Here is a 17,719-nt window from a genome sequence, read left to right on the forward strand (position 1 = left end):
TGGAATAACAAAGATGTTGTTATAGTCCTCCAAAACGAGCGACTCCAAAGGGATAACTACAGACGAAGGTATGGTCTGGGAATCTTAATAAGTTTTGGAAGTATTTATTAGCTTAGTTAAGGTTTATAGAACTTGTGTAGTGATACGGTGAACTTTTGATTATAGGCTTGGAACCTAGGTTCTACTAGACTCGAACTAGTTTAGATGTACGTAAATATTGACTGAGATTGCCAACGAGTATACATGTTTGTATGCTGCATTTACTTGGCATTATTATGTGGCATGATGTATGTTTTACTACTTTCTATATTCATATGTCATGTGCATATACACGTTGAGCCTATACATTTTTATACCCTTATTATAGAGCCGCTCAGCTCTATAATTGTATGTAGTCTATCATTGGGAGTATCGTGACGGCGGGGACATGTATGTCTGATTACTCCGATGTACTAGACGTGTGTGGTTGTACCTAGAGGTTGATCCGTGAGGTTGCAACACTCATGTGACGCTTGTACTGAGCATGACTTATCAGATGATCCGTTACCAGTCATCACGATTGCATGGATCATATACATATGTTTACTCATGTTTATGTACTGGGCGTTAGTTTCACACGTCCTAGTTATTATCTTGGACACTCCATTCCACGGGGCAGGTCGCAGGATGGACGGAGCTGAGAGTTAGAGAAAGGACTAGGGAGTAGGAGATCAGTAGCATATTATACACCAGAATTCGATACAGATGTATAAATGTTTTATGACAGTTTATTTTAAGTTAATTTGATATGGTTGTATCAATACTAAGTTTAAGATTTGAAATTTTGTACTAAGTTGATATGTAAATTATGAGTTATGTTTAAGCATAATGTTCCACCAAATAATACAAACTATACTTCCCACTCTCCTAAGCCAAGTAAACTCATTTCCTTGAACAACACAACACACTCTTCAGTCTTCCAAGAGAGAGAGGGACAAAAATAATCTCAAAAAAATTATTCTTCTGCAAGAAAATAATATTCTCCAGCCATGGATTCTGTGATCTATGGCCTCCCAAATATTCTTTTACTCACATTATTTAGTTTTCTGGCCATTAAATCTTCTGCATTACCTGATAATTTGTCGGCAAACTCGACTTCTCAGATAAATTCCAATTCTATTCTTGTGGCCCTTTTGGATTCTCACTACACCAAGCTCTTGGAGCTTGTGGAGAAAAAGATGTTGTTGCAGACTCTTGAAGAAGCTATATCCAGGCATCACATCACCATTTTTGCTCCAAGAAATGAGTCCCTGCAATAGGATTTGGATCCTGAGTCTAAGAGGTTCTTGCTGGAGCCTGGAAATCTCAAGTACCTGCAAAATATTCTTCTATTTCATATTATTTCGGCGAGAATTCAGACCCGTCACTGGCCTGTCGTGGCCGGGAAGAAGGAGCTCGTTCATCATACAAGTCTCTGCCACGATGCTTTTAATGAGAAGATTATGTTAAAGGAGAGAGATGGTGAAAAAATCGTTGGAATGGCCAAGGTTGTTCAATCAGATGACATCGTCTTGCCGGAAGGCGCGTTGGAAGTTGACCCAAGAACAAACAGGATGAAGAAACCTGTGCCCGTCATCGGTACACCTCCGATCTTTCCCAGTTTTTACGCCATGGCCCCCGACCCATCATTGGCCCCGGCGCCAGCTCCCGGCCTTGGTGGACCCCATTACCACTTTGACGGCGAGGGGCAGGTCAAGGAATTCATCCAGACCCTCCTCCTCTGCGGCGGATACAACGAGATGGCTGATATTTTGGTGAATCTCACCTCATTGTCTTCGGAGATGGGGATATTGGTTTTGGAAGGCTACGTTCTCACGGTTCTTGCTCCAAATGATTAGTAGTATTAAGATGAAAATTATGTCGTTTCATGGGAATTCTGATCAAGAAGCGTAGTGGAAAAAATGGGTAGAGTTCGTGTTTGACTGTCATCACTATTTTGATCTTAAGAAAGTGAGGTTGGCAGTGGTGGAATTTATGGATTACACATTAATTTGGTGGGATCAGCTTGTTACCACTAGTAGAAGGTGTGGTGAGCAGTCTATTGAGACATGAGATGAAATGAAGTGAGTCATGAGGAAGCGGTTTGTGCCTAACCACTACTATCTTGAAATTTTTAGGTGCTTGCAAACTTTGAAACAGGGTTCTTGGAGGGTGGAGGATTACTTTAAGGATTTGGAAACCACGATGATCCGGAATAATATTGAGGAAGATAGTGAGGCTACTATGGTACGTTTCATGTGTGGTTTGAATAGGGAGATTCAAGATCAAGTGGAGCTTCGTCATTGCTTTGATTTGGATGAGATGGTGCAGACGGCCACGAAAGTGGAGCAACAACTCAAGAGAAGAGGAGCTGCTCCAGCTACATCTGGTGGAGGTCGTTGACTTCTTGGTGTCCAAACGTTGCAAAACGAGAGTATAGCAAACCGGTGTCCAAACCAAAATATGACACCAAACCGGAGGCACAAATCAAGGTAAATCTAAAACTTCTTCTAATCATACTAGAGATATCAAGTGCTTTAGATGTCAAGGTATTGACCATATTGCTAGCCAATTCACAAATAAGAAGTTATTGATTATTAATGATTGTGGTGATGTTGAGTCTGAGAGTGAGGAGGATATTGAAAATTATGATTATATGCCTGCCTTGGGGGATCCAGATGATGAGGGATTTGGTGTGGTGATTGGTGAAATGTTGGTGACTAGGATAGTTTTAAATGTCGGAAAAATTGCAAATTTAGTAATGTATATTTTTCACTTTGCGATTTTGGTCCTCTATGTTTTCACATTTCAGTTTTAGTCCTGCATGTTTTGATTTTTGGCAATTTCGGTCCTTTTTATTTGAAAATGCTTACGTGAAACTGTACACATCAGCTCCACATCAGCACTGAATTGGTGCCACGTCAGCGCCACGTCGAAAAAAAAGACTAAAATTTCCAAAAAAAAATAAAGATAGCGGACTAAAACTAAAATCTGAAAATATAAAGGACTGAAATCGCAAATTGATGAACATACATGACCAAAAAAGCAATTTTCCCTTTAAATGTCCAACCTAAGGAGGAGGAAGAGAGTCAGCGAGAAAATATCTTTCATACTTGTTGTTTTGTGAATGGTAAGGTGTGCAGTCTCATCATTGATGGTGGGAGTTGTACGAATATAACTATTTGTGAGTTGATTGAAAAATTGGGGTTGCCTACTCTAAAACATCATCAGCCATATCGGTTGAAGTGATTTAATGACTGTGCTGAGGTGAAGGTGACCAAGCAAGTAGCGGTCTCATTTTCTATCGATAAGTATGTTGATGAGATATTGTGTGATGTGGTGCCTATGCATGCTTGCCATATCTTGTTGGGTAGACCGTGACAATTTGATAGGAGGGTATTACATGATGGTTTTAAGAATAAATATTCTTTTACTATGAAAAAGAGTCCATTGTATTATTACCCATGTCTCCAAATCAAGTATTGGAGGATCAAATAAAATAAAAATAGAGTAGGCCGGAAAAAAAATAGTGATAAAAAAAGTGAGATGACCTTAGAAAAAAAAGTGAGAAAACAAAAGAATAAAAGAAAAGTGAAAGAAAAGAGGCTGAAAAAAAGATGTACATGGCCCGAAAGAGTAAGTTGAGAGATGTTTTACATTCTCGTATTCCACTTGTGTTGATCTTTTATAAGGAGGTTCTCATAAATACATGTAATATAGATGAAGATCTTTCGAGCGTTGTTACATCTCTTTTTTAGGAGTTCGAGGATTTGTTTCCGCATGATCTACCTCAAAGGTTACCATCTTTGAGAGGGATTGAACATCAGATCGGCTTCGTGCCCGGTAGTGCGTTGCCAAACCGTCCAACTTATAGGAGCAATCCGAAGGAGACAAAGAAACTGCAAAAATAGGTAAGTGAACTTTTAAATAAAGGTTTTGTGCATGAATCGATGTCACACTGTGCAGTGTCTGTGTTGTTAGTGCTTAAGAAAGATGGATCTTGTAGTAGCCCGGTTCCATTTTACAAGATCAGGTGATTTTTAAGCATGTTAAGAAATGTCATATAATTTTGAAAGTGGCAAAACATGTTTAAGGAGTCATTATTTGATAAAAATAAGTGGAAAATAAGATTCAAAACGTCCGAAAATGATAGGATAGGTCCCGAGGGTCCCAGGGATCCAAAACCAGTTCGGAAGCATGATAAACAGTTCGGAGCTTCCGAGCAGATCGGAGCTTCTAATCTTGAGATCAGAGATTCCGATCTCAACCAGAAACAGGTGTCAAGGAGAATGGAACACGTGGCATGCATGCGCAGATCGGAGCTTCCGATCAGGGGATCGGAGCTTCCGATCGATGTCTATAAATAGGGGTCTGAATCCCTCATTTTGAAGTGTGAATTTCCTCTCCTCTCCCAGTAATCGCTCTATTTAAGGGCTTCAAGACTCTTTCTTTAAGAGTTGGAGTAGGAAATAGTATATTTTTATAGGGGATAGAGTCTGCAGTAGCATCCAGGCGGCGGAGCTCTGGCGAGGCGTCCAGGGGTCGTAGCTAGGCTATGCCCAGGCTCTGGGGCATGCGACATCAATGGGCTGACGACGGACGAAGGTATGGCTTTGGTTCCCTATAGGAAATAGGGAGTAGACTATAGTTTAATTAAGGCTTTTAAAGAATGTTAGGTGATGTTTGGCATGTTAGGTAATACATGGTAATTATGTATTGTAGTGCTGCATGGTAGGCTTGGACCTAGAGGGGGAGCTTCTAGGATCTGCCTTAGTAAGGTACGGAAGTATTATTCGAGATATTCAGATTGAGTATGCATGTATTATGTGTTTGCATGGATTATGTGACTACATGTTTTATATGCCTTTATATACAGCATGTCATGACTGCATGTTGCTTATATGAGCATATCGAGCCTGTATCCTTATGGTATCCTGTACTGGGTTTTTACCCTATCCTGTTAGTAGATGGTTGAACACATAGATTTGTGTTAGGTCACCAATATCAGTTGGACACATGAGCTCGTGTCAGGTCACTGATGATTGGTTGGACATGTGTACTTGTGTTAGGTCACTATCAGGACATCTGGGTATGTCGGTCACCTCCTGTTGCGACGGCTCAGCATGTCACATACTAAAGACCAAGTTTGTTCTTGATCAAATATTCTTAACCCGAGTGTCTTGGTACCCTGTTCATTTGCATTCATGCACATTTAATATTGTATACTCATACTCTCGTACTGAGCATGTTAGGCTCAATTCCGGTTGTTTTCCAATGGCTGGATGCCCTATTCCATGGGGTAGTTGCAGGTAGTTCTCCCAGGGATAGGGAGGTTAAGTGGTGACTAAGGCTGGATAGCAGAGTTGACCCCTAGATTTTGCTTACATGGTATTTGACTTACTTTATTTCCGCAGTTACTCTGATTAAGATTATTTAATGTTTAATTATATGCTTAAGCTTCTGATTAGTAGGTGATCATGGTACGGGTCACTACAGATCTTGACGTATATGTGTGGATTGTAGAGCTATAAAAAATATTACTATCAAGTATATGCATGCATCCTATTCCTAAACTAGATGATATGTTGGATGAATTGCATGACTCTAGTATTTTCAGCAAGATTGATCTTAAAAATGGATATCATCAGATTAGGATAAGAGAAAGAGATGAGTGGCAAACTGAGTTCAAAACAAAGTATAGTTTGTATGAATGGATGATTATGTCTTTTGGTTTGACAAAAATGCACCTAGTACTTTTATGCGTCTAATGAATCATGTTTTTCTTGCATATAATGGAAAATTTGTTGTTGTCTATTTTGATGATATATTGGTATATAGCAAGAACTTGGATGATCATGTGGAACACTTGAGATTTGTACTAGTCACATTGTGTGTTGAACACATATATGCTAATCTGAAAAAGTGTGTGTTTTGTACAAAAGAGCTTGTGTTTCTTGGTTTTGTTGTGAGTGCACAAGGTGTAAGAGTGGATGAAGTAAAGGTTAGTGCTATTTGAGATTGGCCGACGCCTACATCGATTGGTCAAGTTTAAAGTTTTTTGGCTTGAAAGATTCTATAGGAGGTTTGTGAGCGATTTTAGCACGTTGGCGGCACCTATGACTGCGGTGATTAAGAAAAACATTCTGTTTTACTGGGAAGATGAATAGGAGAAGTCTTCCAATCTTATTAAGAAAAAGTTAATTAATTCTCCATTATTAGTTTTTCCTGATTTTTCTAACACCTTTGAAATTTAATGTGATTCCTTAGGTGTAGGGATCGGAGGAGTGTTGATGCAAGGAGGGAAGCCAGTGGCATATTTCAGCGAGAAGTTGAGTGGAGCAGCGTTGAATTATCCAACGTATGATAATGAGTTTTATGCTCTAGTGCGAGTTCTCGAGACGTGGCAACATTACTTGAGGCCAAAAGAGTTCGTGATTCATACGGATCATGAATATTTGAAGCATCTCAAAGGACAACAAAAGTTGAATAAGAGACATGCAAAGTGGTGTCATTTGTGGAAACTTTTCCTTATGTCATAAAATACAAGCAGGGCAAGGAAAATGTGGTAGCGGATGCGTTGTCACGAAGGTACATACTCTTAACTACATTAGATGTTAAGTTTTTGGGTTTTGAACATGAGAAAGAATTGTATTCTAGTGATAGTGAATTTGGTGAAATGCATAAGTCATGTATGCATAGTCCTCAAGGAAAATTTTATTTTCATGATGGCTACTTGTTTAAGGAAAATAGATTGTGCATTTCTAGAATTTCAATTAGGGAGTTACTTGTTAGAGAATCGTATGGTGGTGGTTTAATGGGTCATTTTGGTGTGGCTAAAACATATCAAGTTTTGCATGACCATTTTTATTGGCCACAAATGAAGCATGATGTAGAGAGAGTTTTTGAGCGGTGTGAGACATGTAAAAGGGTAAAATCTAGATCACAACTGCATGGTTTGTATACTCCACTTCTAGTACCTAGTGAATCTTGGGTAGATATTTTTATGGATTTTTTTATTGGGTTACCGAGGTCTAAGAAAGGAATGGATTCTATTTATGTTCTGGTTGATAGGTTTTCTAAAATGACACATTTTATTGCTTGTCAAAAATCAGATGATGCTTCGCATGTTGCAGATTTATTCTTTAATGAAATTGTTAGATTGCATGGTAGGCCTAGGAGTATTGTTTTTGATAGGGATACTCAATTTTTAAGTTACTTTTGGAAAACATTGTGGTGTAAACTTGGAACTAAGTTATTGTTTTCTACTAGTTGTCATACTCAAATTGATGGACAAACTGAGGTAGTGAATAGAACTTTAGGAACATTGTTACGCTCTATCATTAAAAAGAACTTGAAAAATTAGGAAGAGTGTTTTTCATTTATTGAATTTGCTTATAATCGTAATGTGCATTCTACTACGAGCTATTCGCCATTTGAAATTGTTTATGGTTTTAACCTATTGACTTTGTTGGATTTAATGTTTGTACCTATGAGTGAAAGGGTTAACATGGATGGTAAGAAGAAAGCTAAATTTGTTAAGAGCTTGCATGAGAAAGTGCGTGAGAATATTGAGAAAAAGAATCTGCAGTATACTAAGCAAGCGAACAAAGGAAGAAAGAAGATTCTATTTGAGCCCCGTGATTGGGTTAGGTTGCACTTGAGAAAAGAGCATTTTTTCTGAGAAGAGGCTTTCAAAGTTGTTGCCTAGAGGGGATGGTCCATTTCAAGTACTTGAGAGAATCAACAAAAATGCCTACAAACTAGATTTGTCATGTGAGTTTAATGTGAGTAATAGTTTTATTGTTGCTGATCTTTCTTTGTTTGATGTAGGTGGTGAATGAGATTTAAGGACAAATCTTTTTTAAGAAGGGAAGGATGATGCGATCGTGGACAACTCGCATGTGGATCGTATTGCGGAGAATGTGAGAGATCCATTAAAGTTGCCAGTCAGACCAGTTACAAGAAGGCGATTTAAGCAGTTCAAGGAAGCTCTTCAAAATATGTTGATAAATTACCAAGAGAGCGGTGGAATATTTGGAGTTCTTTTCGAGGAAAGTTGTAATGTCCTTGAATTGCACGGAAGCCTGGAAGAATCAGTGGAATTATCAAATGAGAAATTGGACGACATAACTCGCGCCCCAACGGGAGATTTCCGCACTCAAGCGCGAGTTGCAATTCCAGTAGCATCAAGTTTCGGGCACGCTCGAGCGAGCGTTTTGCGCCCTCCAGCGCGAGACGAATTCCATAGAGTGCCTTAATCTGGCGTTCTCGAGCGGGACTGACTTGCGCTCCAGCGCGAGATCGGCGATTGCACATAGTTGGGGTGTTTGTGTATGTGCAGGATTTTGCTAGTATTTTATTATACTATTTATTTTAAGTATTTTGGTTTATTTGGAAACTTTTCCATGATATCTTTTGATATATTTGGTATTATTTTATATTATTTTGAGATGTAATATATATAGAACAATTACATTCATTGTTGAACACAACAGATTAATTTGATTATTTATTTTTTCAGTCTAAAATTCTCTCAAGAATTTTATTGAAGCTTATGCTTTGTTCTAAATCAAACTTATCAAAGTTATTAAACTTTGTGGCGTTTGTCAATTGTTCTTCATTGAAGATTGTCAAATACAAGTAATCTGAAGGTCTCAATGAATTCAATTGTTTTCGTAATTTTTATTACTAGTCGTTCATCGATTAAATATGAAAATTTAATTCTATCTTTTGTTATTTTTCCATGAGATTATACTTGTCTTAAAAAAATCGAAAACATCAATTGAGTCTTGTGTTTAATTAATCTGAGGGAACAAATTGGTTTATTTTCGTGTTTGCTTTTCATTAATCAACCAGGTTCACATCAACAAGTCCCATAGTACCTCTCTATCACCCGGACCTCGAGTATAAAGCTAAAAACACTAATAATATACACTGATACACAATTACACCTCAAACACACACTCAATTGTGAGAAATTCATGACCTATTTAAAGGTGAAGTTCGGACGGTCCAATCCCTAGTTCGAGAGGTCTGAACTCTCATGCTTTCAACGTCTCCGAACATCCCTGATCGAAAGCTCTGATCTGATTTTCGGAAGTTACGATCCTCTTCGGAAGCTCTGAATTCCCACTTCGAAAGCTCCGATATGCATGAATTTCCTCGTATCCGTACACTTTTGACACGTCAATAGTGCGCATAGCCTATCAAACTTCGAAAGGTTCGATCTCACATTTGGACGTTTCGATCTCATCCTATGCTTCTGAACAACATCCTGTCCATCCAAACAATTCGGATCTTTCGAAATCCCTTGACTCAAGTTTGGTTCTTCCAAACTGCCTGAATTCTTATTGTCCTACGTACCATTTCTGAAAATTCGGGAGTCAATTTTCCACTTGGTTTTATCATATTAAAACCCTTTAATTATGTTTACTACTTTACACATGCTTAGCTAATTTAATCACGCAAAACAGATTTCGAGTTAGTATGCGGTTTTGGTGAAACCTAGAATTCTATCATCGAAATCTAATCAAACTCAATTAAAAATAGTTGGGATGTTAGATTTATATATGATTTTTTTATTCTAAAAATATATTAATAATTAATTTAGGGAATTTCAGTGTGATTTTGCAAGAATTTGATAATTAATTGGATTTTAACATTTGTCTACTTGGTAGAGTTTAGTATCGTTGTATGTCTTAGTCTTTTATTTGAATCATTCCTCGATCATTAACTACCGGTAGCTTTAATAGAAAATTTCCGTAGTTAATTAATTTATATTAATAATTTTATCCTCGGATTTTATTTATTTTTTCTAGTGTAGGTTAAGTTATTAAAATTCTAGTATTTGAATATTTGTCTATGTGGAATCGACTCAGAAATCTAATACGACTATATTATAAATTTACCTAATATATTTTTTTTAGTTTTCCCAACCAAAATTATCGATCAACCGTCAAAATCAAAACTCAGCACAATTTTTTTAATAGCGAGACAATTTTGGCCGATCTTTTAACTCTCTTTGTATATAAATTTTGATAGTTTAATGAATGATATTATTAATTTGTGCATTCTGTTTTTGTACATTTATGAATTTGAATCAGCTAAATCCAAACAATCTGCTGATCTTTTAACTCTCTTTGTATATAAATTTTAATCAAGTAAAAGTTTAATAGAAGTTACAGTAATCATTAAACTTTATCATAAAAGAGAACCATCAATAAAGAATATTGTATTTATTAATTAAATATTATAAAAATGAAGATTAAAGTACAGTGATTAGTGAATATAAAATGGAAAAATATTAGAACATAAATAATAATAATAATAATAATAATAATAATAATAATAATAATAATAATAATAATAATAATAATAATAATAATAATAATAATAATAATAATAATATAAGGGCAACTTGTAGATAACTCCCTAAATCAAACATAACTTTCAATTTACTCCCTATATTTGTCTTTTCGAAAATGCCCTTGTCGTTATTTTAATCATTATTATTTCTTGAATTATCAAATGTGGAATCGGATTCAAAATCTGATTCACTTGATTCATCAAGATAATAAATATTTTCATCATCAGATGAAAATTCAATTGTTTCTACGGGATAGAATCCAATAGTATATATTTTTTCAAGAAGTTTAATTTTATTTTTCTTTTCGTTTCATTTTGGACATTCATTCGCATAATGTCCTTCTTCGTTGTACAACCAACATGTGCAATTCTTTCTTTTACCCTTTGGGCAATGTGGTTTTTTGTTATCAAACTTTTTATAAAATTTTTTTTTATAAGGTTTTCTGAAGAAATTTTTTTTTAATTTCTTTTTTTTATAGGGAATAAATTTCTTATTAAAAGATTTATAAGGTTTATTAAATTTATTCTGTTTCTGTCGTTTTAAATATTTGTATGACATGTTTGTTTTGCAACCGTATTTTTTTACTGTGAATTCCATTTTATCACAACAAAGTTTATTGTTTTGTTTGTAGGATTTAGAGATTCTTTTATTTAGTGTTACTTCATGACATTTCTTTGTTATTATGTCTTTGATGAATTTAATAGCTCCTCCTAAAGTTTTAGCATAAGGACTAGTTAAGAATTCATCTTTACTGTGTATAGGTATATTAGGTATCTTATTAAAGATACTTAGTTTATAATGTTCTTTTTTATCAGCATCTATCAATTGATAATAGTTTGTTTCATAATCACAAATAAATTCTTCTAAGTAACATAAATTGCATAATTTAATATTATCTAATATAAAGATTGCTCTATTTTGTTCTATATTCTTAGCTACCAAATTAGCATCATTATTAGAAACTCCTAAAAATTCTTGATACAAGGCATCAACAAATAGTTCGAAATATCGATGTCCTGTCATTCCTTGTGGTAGATTAGTAATTACTAGGTTTTCAGCCCAAGTTCTTACTGCTCCTACCAGTGTCATTTTTATCATCCCATGAGTTAAAACTTAAATATTCTCACTTTTGTCTAATAATGGTGTTAATTGAATTTGTACTGATAGTTCATTTGCCCAATGATCTATCTTTGATTTTCTTTCTTTGGCTGTTGAACATCCTAAATCTAAGATATTTTGTTTCACAAATCCTGATGTTTTTGATTCTCTAAGAATATCTCTAACATCTTTATAAGATCCAGAGTATTGGTCTCTGTTATATTTAAATTCTTCATCATCTCTTCCACCACTACCTTCTACATTCGTTCGTAGGTTTAATCGTGGTCTAGAATCATCTTCAGATTCCGATTCTGAAATATTCATATCTCTGTATTGTTCTGAGTCCTGATGTGAATGATATAATTCTAAATGATATAATTCTTCTGTATTTACTCCTATTTGTTCAAAATCAGATGAATCGGTTTCACTAAACATCTCCATACTTATATTTTCCATAACTAAGGGGATTTCTATACCATGATTCAATTTTGAATGGTGGTTCTTCTTTCATTTTTCTTTTTCCTTTATCTATTGGAAGAACTTCCTTAAGATAGTTTAATATTTCATTACTATGTCTTTCTTGTTCAATTATTAATCTAGTCGTTGCTAAATCAATATATTCTTTGAAATTCTTCTCTAATTCTTGTATTGATAGATTGATCTTATTAATATTATTTTCTAAATCTTCTAGATCTTTTTCTAATTTTATTAAGGGCATCATTGCGATGAGGTTGACTCATTAACAATAGCTTGTTTAATTTTAAGAATATTTTGATTCATGGTTCCAATCTTATCAAGAATATCTTCATCATTTCTAGCAAATGATAATGATCTTCTTGGTACAGACTGTTTTGTGATTTGGAGGTCATCTGAACTCCATCTTTTATAGGGATTTATTTCTTCAATAAATGCTTTTCGAGGGTGTTCAATTCTTGTAATATTTTCAAACATACTTTCAACAAAAATAGTTGGTTTTGTTGAAATTATTCATGTTTGAGAATTATTACTTATTGCTAAACCGAAAACATAGTTTATATTGATCGGATGGTTTTTTGTTAACATAAGATTATTTCTATAAAAGTAATAATCTAATGTTAAAACGTCATTTATGTTTTTATCAAAAAGAGATATATTGTATTGTGGATAAATACAAAATTTCATCTTTTTGTAACATAAATTTCCTTCAATTTTTCCAAGGATAGAATCCTCGAAATTACGTATTCTTTTGTCACGAACTGTTATTTCAATTGGTGTATCTATTCCTTCTCGGTAGTGAGCTGATATTATTATTTCAATTCCTTCGATATGAACATATTTCAGTTCAGATCGTTCTTTTTCACTGGCTTTTGCCATGATGATATTAATATCTTGAGTTGTTAATAACTTCAGAGTATTAGATCTTGATTCGTTATTTATTTTACAAGATCGTTCTTTTGTACGAATCGAATAATAAATTAAATTTTTCCTGGGATTAATAAAATTTGAAATTTTACTTAGTATTCCTGGTTGGTCTATTAGATTTGTTTTTGAATTAGAAAACCCTGTCTTCTGTATTTCAGCAAACTTGCTTTGATTGAATATAATATTCAAATTATACTCTTGGTTTTCTTCAGATTCTTCAGATTCATCGACCAGGTTGTTTTGATTTGGAATTGTTACTTCTGTCATTTTAACAGATGATAGAACTTCTTAATTTTCTTAAGGTTATTAAAAGCCTTTTTGTCGAATCTATCTGTTCTAATAAATTCTGAAAATCTTCGAAACTATCAATTGAAGATTGACAATTTTTAAGATGTTTCAAATTGTTTTCACAATTTTCTATATCAAAATTTATATTTTGAGAATATAAATTAAAGATATTCATTTTTGTATTTTCATACATTTTTCATTTAGTAAAAATTGTTAATTTTATTATTTTATTTTTGTTGATCGGATTTCGATAACAAAGTTTGTTCTTATTCATAACATATTGTTATGTCTTCAATTTCATCGTTTTCAGAAATTTGAATTATCATTTTCCAGTTGCTTGAAAAATGTTCTTTTTTATGATTTTTGAAATAAAAGGTTTGGAGATCTTTTATTTTATTCGTAAATCTTTTAGTAAGATTATTTTATCAAATAAATTTGTAATCTTAATATCTAAAGTTAATCCAGGCATTAATAATTTGCTTTATTTAAGCTCTGATACCAGGTTGCGGAATTCTTCAAATTCTTATGAATTTTTTTATTCATGGATTTACAGATCTGATTCATGGATTTTCAGATCAGATAAATGTTTTCATATTAGTTTGGTTCCATTCATGGATTATTAATACAAATTTTAGTTGATAAATTGATTCAAATATGGTTAAATCAGAAGTATTTAAACGATATTCACGAAATGTATCATATTCATGATCATCTTCTATTTCGAACCAGTTTTTTATTATTAATCTTCCATTTCTTATAAAGGATGATGACATGATTAATGTTGACTATTTCTTTGAATTAAGGGCTGCAGGAGGTTTAGGAAGGTTACCTTGTTTGAATGAATCTTGGTTTTGAGCAGAGGCCAAATCCTTGCTTTCCCTTAACGATCACTTGATCAACTGGTACTTGTTCTATGGATCTTCAGGTTTACTCTTAACCATGAATATTCAATTATTGGTTTCCAACCTTATCCTCCTTACGCCCTGCTTGTTTAGTTATTAGCCATAAGGCTTATTTTGTTTCTGATTTTATGTTTCTTAGTTTTCATACGTCTTGTATGAACCAGATTGTAAGAAACTTTAAGAAGAGAGAGATACTCAAACTTTACTTACTTCTTTACAGCACAAAACATCTCCTTTTATAGGCGTAGAGAAACGCATACATAATTAAAAATAAAAGAAATGAGGGGGACCACCCGATACTATATAATGGAAACAGCTCATTTTACATCTGAGTGGATGCCTTTAACATGTGGTGTGGTCCACGATTTCATTTGTTTTTACATTGTGTCACTCTCTGAATCACTGGTGCATTCGGACCATTTATTTATTGGTTTGTCTTCTTTGACAGCTGGTTTGTCCTCTTTGACATCTGCTTCTTCTGTCTGAATGGGTTGGCAATGTCCACATTTTTGAGTGGATATCATTGTTCTTAGTTTTTGACATAATATTTGTTGGGTTTCTCGGGTCATGTCAACTCTTGCTTCATAGATTGGAGCTTCGAATTGAGCTAACATGGCTTGTTCTTTCTTTTGGATTGTCTCCTTGTGTCCAGTGGTTAATAAAATTTTACTGGTTGCAAAATTTATTTTAACCTTTGAGTTTCCATCAATCTTTTCTGTCTTTGAGATCATATCAATCAATGTCTTTATTCTTATCTCAGGAAGTGTTGAGATATCCATTACTGGTTTCTCTTAATTTGATCCTTCGAATAAGAACTTGTCTTTTTGTTTTCGACATTGAATATATACCATTGGTTGATAGAATTTGTTATCATCCCAATCTGGAAGGGTTGAGTGAATACTCAATGTTAATACTGGATCGTCCTTAAAGACTGCTTTCTTGAACTGAATGATACTATTTCTCAACTGATATGGAAATAGTTCTATTTTTTGATTGTTGGGACTGACTTCCAATCCACTTAATAATCCATTTGAAAAGAATCTTGCGACTTCATGCGCTGGAGCACCTTGCAGTGTTCTTGCTCTTGATATGCTCTGTGTGTCATAAGTTTGTAGCCAAGATTCTGCAGATGGTTTGGCTATTCTCAAATAGTTTAGTGTTTCAAAGAATTCAGTCTTGAGTTTTTCTGAAAAATTTGTTTTCTCAAAAATTGGTTTTTGTGGTCGCTGATTGACCATCTTTCTTTCTTTCTTTTCAAGGGCACTTTTAAACGTCCTTTCTTCTTTTTTATTTTTCTCGGTGCTGGCTGTGTCCATCGGTTCTTTTTTCTTTTATTTTTCTTTGTCAGTGTTGGCTGTGACCACTGACTGTTTCTCTTTTATCTCCATTATTTTGTCAAATGGAGTTGCCATTTTGATTGGTGTTCTTGGTGAGGATGATGATGATGAATTTATCATCTTTTCTTCTGTCCTTTGAATTTTTCTACTCAAATTCCTTTCTTTTAGTTGAAGAATTTGAATTTCCTCATGCAATTCAATCAATTGTTCTTTTAATTGACTTAATTGCTCCATCTTGATTATACTCTGCACAAGAAAACATATTTATATATATAATGGTTAGTAAAATAACTCTTTTCGTGAGTAATTCGGATAGTTTTATTATGCGTATCATTGCATTTATAAATTCTTTTGCAAGAATTGAATCAATCTTAAATTGATTATTTTACTCAAAGAGTAATTTATGTTAATTTATATTTCCCATGCTTTCTGAGGCATGTTAATTTATGTTTCTGAATATAAATCTCATTTCATCAATTTATATTCCCCATGCTTTCTGAGGCATGTTCGGATGACTGAAAGTCATAAAATAATTCATGTTTCTGAATATAAATCTCATTTCATCAATTTATATCCCTCATGCTTTCTGAGGCATGTTCGGATGACTCACAGTCATTTTTTGGATCACTTAGGATCTCTTTTATTATTCCGTTACTACGGATAGTATAGTTTGGATGAAGTTTCTGGTTAATGCGTCGGGTAATGAATTATCCGTTCCTTTGACATGTTGGATCTCGAACTGATAATGGTTCAATTCCAATTGCCATCTAATTAGCCTTGCCGCATTTCTCCCTACATTTCTTGATATTTTCCTTGTTTTGAAATATGTTAAATTCATATTATCTGTTCTTACTAAAAACGGTTTAGAAATAAGATAAATTTCATAAGTTCTAATTGTGAATATTAAAGCTAATAATTCTTTTTCATTCGAATGATAATTTAATTGTGCACCTTGAAAAGTTCCTGATGTATAGTTGCATAATTCTTCATTATTTCTAGTAGCTGTTTTAGTAAGTTCTTCTAAATTTCTTTCTCCAGTATAAACTTTTAAACATGCTCCCCAGTATTCATCTGAAGCGTCTGTTTCAATTATTATTATATCTTTATTTGAAGGAAAATATAATTCAGAAAGTAATTGTGTTTGTGGTTCTAGTTGAATTTGCCAGAATCCTGATTTACAATATAAACTGGAAAAATATTTCATTTCTCCTATATAAGATAGTAAATCATTCTTATTTGGGATATAATATCCATCCATAATTGTTGCTTTATTCATCTTTCGATAATCAATTACCATTCTTTTCTTATCAGTATCTTTTTTACTGACATAAAAGGCTGGTGAAGAGTGTGGACTTTTACTAAGGATGATTATCTTAAGTTTTAATAATTCTTGAACTTTTTTTTCAAATATTTTTGCATCATCCATGTTACATCTTCTTGGTGCTTCAAGGATTGTGATATTTGAGTTTTATTGAAGCAATGAATTGTTTTCTTTTCTTAATTTTGTCCTGAGGATTTTCAGAACATATATCATGAAATTTCCTCATGATTTCTTTTTCAGGATTAATCGTTAAAATATTTTCTATTTTTAGTTTTATTGGATTTGTATTTCGTTTATGAAAATTCTTTGTAAATCCTTCATTTCTTACGCGAAATGCTGTTCGTATTTTGGGAATGTAAATCATTGATGATCATTTGTTTAAAGTTATGTGATCTTCAAATTGTGTAAAGGGAAGATATTCTCTTAAAAAGTTATTTCCTATTATAATGTCCATTCCTGATTCTATTTGATATATAATGGGTATTACAAATTTTGTTTCTTCTATTTTCTATTTCTATTTTTAATTTTTCTGCTACTGTATTAAGCATGATTATTGATCCATCTCCTATTCGAACTTTTAATCCTTTATCATATTTCTTCCAATAATGATTTGGAAGTATATGCTTGCTTCTTAAACATATATACTTGCTCCTGTATCAACATAAGCATGTATATGATATGGTTTATGTTCTTTGATTTTAATTTGAATTTTTATATATATACTATTTGGATTAGTTTTGTTTTTATTATCCATTCTCTCAATTTTTTATTTTTATTTTTATTTTTTTTAAGAGATAAGGGTAAAATTGATATTTAAAAACAAAAGTTTCTCTCCCCAGGGAGTGGAAAGTAAGTTTTATTTATGTAGGGATTTATAAATAAGTTATAAAGTGTTTTAGGGAGTGATTGACAATTAACCTATAATATAAATAGATATAAATATAATGTAAATCAAAATATATATAGAGAAACTCAACTCACACTCGCT

General features: G+C 33.5%; 1 pseudogene; it reads left to right on the forward strand.

The window, feature by feature from the left end:
* Positions 1 to 1,028: 1,028 nt before the first annotated feature.
* Positions 1,029 to 1,877, forward strand: LOC140887044 (fasciclin-like arabinogalactan protein 17; annotated as a pseudogene).
* Positions 1,878 to 17,719: the final 15,842 nt, after the last annotated feature.

The sequence above is a fragment of the Henckelia pumila genome, chromosome 3, assembly GCF_033568475.1.
Source record: "Henckelia pumila isolate YLH828 chromosome 3, ASM3356847v2, whole genome shotgun sequence".
NCBI lineage: Eukaryota > Viridiplantae > Streptophyta > Magnoliopsida > Lamiales > Gesneriaceae > Henckelia > Henckelia pumila.